The 6,522-nt window shown below is 30.1% G+C and overlaps 1 pseudogene; it reads left to right on the forward strand.

Annotated features, from left to right (window-relative positions):
- The first annotated feature begins 3,730 nt into the window (after nt 1-3,730).
- Nucleotides 3,731-5,881, forward strand: LOC149556634 (26S proteasome regulatory subunit S10B homolog B-like; annotated as a pseudogene).
- The last annotated feature ends 641 nt before the right edge of the window (nt 5,882-6,522 follow it).

The raw sequence follows: 6,522 nt of genomic DNA on the forward strand, positions 1-6,522 counted from the left end.
TGACAATAGTAAACAACCAACTTTGAGGGATTCAAAACATAGTCAAGACATATCAAAATGAGTTAAAAAGTGAAATATAAGTTTTATCATATGCATACTAAACACTCCAAAAGAGGTGAGTCATGAAACATTTCTGAGTGCAAGATATTCAACTGCAAACTAGGTTTCCTATCACTGTCTAACTTAGGTATAAATGTAGATCTGAACATTGTTCAAAATGAAACTCCACAGAATGACTCAAAAAGGAAATTTACCAATACAAGATGCATGCATATATTGAATGCAAGATGTTAGAAGTATTAAACATCGCTTAGGCCTCAAAAGGATAGCTGGGTACACATGCATTAAATTCTCTCATAGGGGCTCAAAAATTTAAAATGGCATTCAAATCAAGGATGCAATTTTGATTCATAACAATGACAATGATGATGATGAATATGATCTTGATAATCAAATGGATGAAGAATAACAACTTGCATTGCAATATTAGGGGATACAAAGGTTGTTCCTGACAAGCATGTTGAGGTCCAAGCCGACGAGTAAGATGATGTGGTTGGACAAGGTAAAGAGTGCTACAATGTTCTTTTTAAATCTTTGAAATCTCAACCTTTTAAAATTTAACCCTTTTATTTTTTATTGTAGAGGACCCACCTTTGCAAAGGACAATGAGTGCACATCCACGGATGACAAGAAATATTGATGGCGGTATGGATATACCTTTGCAACAATATAGGGAAGGATAATAAATAAATAAATGATTCATGTGAACTTATGTAACTTATTTTATAATGATTTATGTTTATGTCTAGATGTTTTATTTATATTCTAGTGACCATACATGTGAATTTTCTAATGAATCTTATGTTTTAATGTTAATGTGAATGTTCTAATGAAACTTTATGGATAATGAATGTTATCATGTGATAATTCATGAATGTTATATTTTATTAATATAATGAATGGATTTTAGATGTTAACAAGGAATTTAGATGTTGGGGGGTAGAATAAGCTTCAACCTTCATGTGGTTGTCCTTGATTGGTAGAGAATATTAAACTATTATCGAAACCAAGTGAGGCTCAACATTAACCTATGATTGCATGACAAATAAGTGTGTGAATTTCTTGGTTTTAGGAAATGCAGAAGGACGCCATAGTCAAAATCATTCATTTATAAAATTAAGTTGTAGTATCAAGTATTTGAAAGTATGGATTTCTATGGAATTGCCTCAAATTATTCCTCTCTAATTTATTCTATTGTTTCTATTTACCTACAATCATGTTTGATTGCATTGTTATTTTTGCATCATCTTTGATCACATTCTATGATTCATCATATAAATAAGAGAAAGATATTAGATAGAATGATCCAATTTAAATAACATAATTAAATTATTTAGCTTTATTTCTTTTGAATTGCTTGCAAAAATGATGTTGTTGGGATTTATCTTGCTTCTACTTACTGTTTGGTAGACAAGAATTGTAGAGATTTGTATATTTGAGAGCTTAGGAGATTCTTTCCTTCCATGTCCAAAGGAGGAGGCCTCCAAAGAAGAATATAGTGGTGTTGAGGAGATTGAATTTTTTTCAATACATAGAAAGCTCATGTTCATAGATTCTCATGAAACACCATTAAGGTGGAGCTTGGTAATAGATGAGATTGTAACTAGTCATTATGCTTCAACAGTAGAATTTTTTTCTTGTATATTTAGATTGAATGGAGCTATTTTTATAATGGAAAGAAAATTAAATGATATTTTCCTTTCTTATTTTGATGAAGGGGTAGGTTCCTCTTATATCACAAGATGGACTTCATCAACTAAAAATCTTCATTTTTGTACTGGAAGTTTCTCATGTCTTGTCTTGAATTGTATTTATGACACTAGGATGGGAAAAGGTATGAGTCACTAGTCTCTCCTCTTCTTATTGTTATATTTTTCATTTTCTCATGGAATGATTTCATTTGATAACTTTTGTTATAAATAGGGAGACATAAAGAAGAATTTGAATATTGGAAACAAATGATATTAGATCATTGTAAAGTATACACTGATTCATGATATATTTCTTAATTTTTAAATGAATCTTGTCATACAAATTGACTTTCTATGTTGGGAGGTAGTCTATTTAAAGGGAAAAAAAAATATTCTAGTGTATATTAGTACACAATAATTCATGTTCTTGTGCATTCTATTTTTTCACATTGTTGTCATGAACTATTCTCATTATTTCTTTTGAGTGTGGTGATATGTTAAATAATATTATAGGGAGGAAGCAGAGGATCCTAAATTTTGGTCAAAGATTTTTCTTCAAAACATAGCCAAATTAGCAAAGGAGTCCACCATACTACATTGTGTACATGAACCTATGTTTCATTTTTTTGATAGTGGGAAGCACTGGTCCCTTCAAAATGGACTTGCACTATGTGTTCTATATGAGATGCAATGCTTAATGACATGTATCTCAAACTTGGTTTTATCAAGCTAGTGAAATCTTTGGATGGATGGTATTTGAATTAATGTTATGAGTGATTTAGTAGTTTCCAAAGCATAGGGACAAATTTTTTTGAACCGAGGACAACCCATCAAGAAAAAGGAGCTATTACAATTGGTTCGGGTGAGTCAAGGATCTTGATTAGTAGGGTCCCTTGGAATAGGCCTTATTGTTGACATTGCACAAGTAGTTATGTAAAATAGAATAACAAAAATGAAGTTTTGAAGGAAAAATAAATAGTTGAAGAAAAAACAAATGGTCCAATGAACCTTTTAAACTTTTGGCTTTTCCATGTAACCTTTTCCATTTATTATCACTTCCAAATAACAACTAAAGTGTAATTATGTCCTGTAGATACACCTTTTTTTTTTCATAATAGAGCAATATATAGTTCCATGCTTAATCTCTTATTTTATTTTATGTACTTGTGTGTATGGGTAATTTATCTTCCTTTTAAGGTGACAAAGTTATAGACAAACATACTAGCATACTATTTTATTACTTAATAGTTTCCTTAAATTTATACTAGTTTTAGCATGGGTACAACTAGAAAAGTAATCAAGATCCACTAGATAGTTTTTCCTTGATTGCTTAATATCAATATCACACATTTAGTATCCATGATATTTACATATTCTAAATGCAATCAAATGCACAAATATTATTGGAAAGGTGATTGATTGATATAATATTGTAAGAATGAGATGTTTTGGCATGGCTAGAGTTGGAAAATTAATCAAGGACCACTAGATAGTTTTTTATTTATTACTTTGCATCAATATCATACATTCTTCTATATGATATTTACATATTCAACATGAAATCAAAAGCATAAATGTAGTTTTAAAGGTGATGAAAAGATATAATTTAATAAATATGCTCATATTTATTTTCTAGGTTCCTTATCCTCAATTTGGATGCATCCTTATCTCTTACTCATATCCTTGATCCTTGTTATTTCCATTTTGAAATACTGTTCCCATAATTTTGAGGGTATTTCAAAAAATCCCCTTCAAACATTCTTACATTTCTCAAATTTTCCCAATAGGGGAATGTTGATGTGGTAGGATCATACTTTATTTCAATGTCATTCTAATATGTGTATCACCTATGAATCTATAATTTTATCTCTAGTGGATGTTTGATTTTGAACAAATTAATATTTAACTATTCATGTTTGTACTATTGAAGTAAATTAGTTTTTCTAATTTTAGGATTATGAATTTTTCTTTGTACAATAATTGTGAAAGCTAGCAGTGGGCCAAAATATGTTGTTGGGTATCAAAATAAAGTAGATAAAGATAAGCTTACTGTAGGCACACATGTTGTTCTTGACATGACACCACTTAGAATAATGAGGGCTCTTCCTTGTGAGGTACCTAGCATTAGAATCTCACATCAGCAAGCTATTAATGAGCACCAATTATATTAGAATATTTGAAGGGATTTTCTAGAAAAAGGTTAATCATTTTGTTTGTGTATATTGGATGCAAGTGGAGCCTATTGTTTATAATATTCTACATGAGGATCTTGGCAATGTCAGCTACTTACCAATAGGAGGGTTAGCATATCAAATCAAGGAGCTAAGAGAGTCTATAAACTTCTTTAATGAATCCTGAATGCTTTCTTAGGGTTGGAATCAAACCTCGTAAGGTAAATATTGTGTGGGGTGAAAATTAATCATGGTAATTACTTGTTTATGGAAAGTTCAACTTGCATGTTTTAATTTATTCTTGTTGAAATTCTTTCATAGATGTTGGTTATTTTTTCTCTAATTTTAGGGAGTACTTCTAAATGGCCCTCCTAGAATAGGAAAGACACTATTAGCAAGAGCTATTGATAGTAACATTGATGCCAATTTCCTTAAGGTTGTAGCTTAGTTTTTTTAATATCCATCTTACTTTTATGCAATCCAACATTCTTATTTCTTGTATGTGAGGTTTGATTTATGAATTCTTTTTGTAATACTATTTTTTAGGTAATTTCAAGTGCTATAATAGATAGATGTATTGGTGAAATTGCAAAGTTGATCAAGGAAATGTTTGATTATTCATGGGATCACCAGGTATGACTTCTTATTCAATTAAACATCAAAATAATAATTTTTGGTGTTCGTTAATATAATTAAAAATGCTAATATTTTGTTTATATATAATAATATTTTATTTTTTATTTCAAAACATTGTGTTTGTTGAATTATTAGCTCATCACATCTAAGAATTTGAAGGTATTAGAGCTACAAAGTATTTCTCTATAAGCTTAGAACTCTACTCCTCTTAGTAATTGCATTGAAATCTACTAAAAATTATTATGATTAATATAAATGAAATACTTAATGTTATAGTGAGGCTTTGTTGTAGGCATGCATCATATTTATGGATGAAATTGATACAATCGGTGGATGTTGTTTTAGTGAAGGAACAAGTGTTGATTGATAAATTAAAAGAACTTTAATGGAAAATCTTAACCAACTAAATGATTTTGATCAATTAGGAAAGGTATTGTGTTTTAAGGTTCTCAAGCTACTATAATTGTCAATCAATTGCATTAAACAAGAAACTATGTTATTTAACTTATTTAAGATTCTTCAAGGTAGTGTATTTTTCATTGTGACCTGAAAATGTTGTCAATTTTAACATTAAATGTAGGTAAAAATGATCATGGAAAAAAACCATCTAGATGTTCTAGACCCATCCCTATTTAAACCTAGTCATTTGGATAGAAAGATTGAGATTCCACTTCCAAATGAACAAGAAAGAATGGAAGTACAAAAAATACATGTTGTAGGGATTACAAAATTGGAGACATAGATTATGAAGCTATTGTAAAACTTGTTGAGGTCTTGTTCTATTTTTTTAATATTTTGAAATTTATCCAAAATATTTGAGTTTTTATCCTATACTACACTTGTATGTTCTAGATTTGGTAATGTTGTTTGATTAATTACTGTATAGCTGAGATTATTTCAACTTTTATCAAGGCTTCAATGGAGCAGATCTACGTAATATTTGTGTAGAAGCTAGTATAGTAGCCATCTATGCATAGCTTGATTATGTAATCTAGGAATATTTTATAAAGATGAATTTTCTTTCCCTTTCTATTTAGCATTTTATAAAATTGGAGTTGCTTGTTCTCTCTGGCCTATATTCACAAGTTAAATGAAGCAAAGAAACTCAAGTCAAGTTGTTCAAGAGTTTATCTATGTATTAAATATCTATTATTTAATTTTAAAAAACATACAAAATTTGTGTTTGGCCTTATTTGAGTAATCTTGTATGTTCAAGTTGTAGACAAGGTGATCATTACACTGGTGTGGTTCTTATTTTGCTTAAGACTTAAGTTGTGCTTTTCTTTTTGAAATTTTGATGTAATGTTGTTAGGCATTGTTTGAATCCCCAATATGATCCATACTATTTCAATGACTTCAATCATTATTTAAAATATATTGAAATGTTGATTCAAGGCTTTTCCTCTGGCCCATGGGTCAAAATGAGATATAGGGTGTGTCTCGATGCCTATGCCTCTAGAGTTCTCTGCCATGGTAGGAGCTAACAATAAAATACAAGAACTACCAATTTTTTTAATAATGTAGTTAGTCATATCAATTATGATGTCTTTCCTAATGGGAAGCCATCAGTCTCACAATATTGTCATCAAACTTTGTCGCATGTGTGATGATAACATCCACTAGATGGTCGACACTAGAACAACATTGTCATCGCATGTCATCATCATTACAATGTCCAATCTGATAGATGCCTACCATGCCTATAGAAACCATGTCATAAGTACAATGAAAAAGAAAAAATTGTGGTCATCATAATTGTGATAATCGATCATCCAAATTATGATGACATGAAGAGGTACTCTTTGTCTTTCTTTTTTCCTAATTGATATGGTTTTAGGTGAACCAATTGCTATAGACTATCTTGTCATCATAATTTGCAACAACAAAAGTATAACAACCATTTGATGGGGGCTAATTTGTGCTATTGTCATTTAGGTGATAGGTGATCATCACAATTGTGATGA

Source organism: Cupressus sempervirens, chromosome 5 (genome assembly GCF_028749045.1).
Source record: "Cupressus sempervirens isolate cs-2001-9-10 chromosome 5, ASM2874904v1, whole genome shotgun sequence".
NCBI lineage: Eukaryota > Viridiplantae > Streptophyta > Pinopsida > Cupressales > Cupressaceae > Cupressus > Cupressus sempervirens.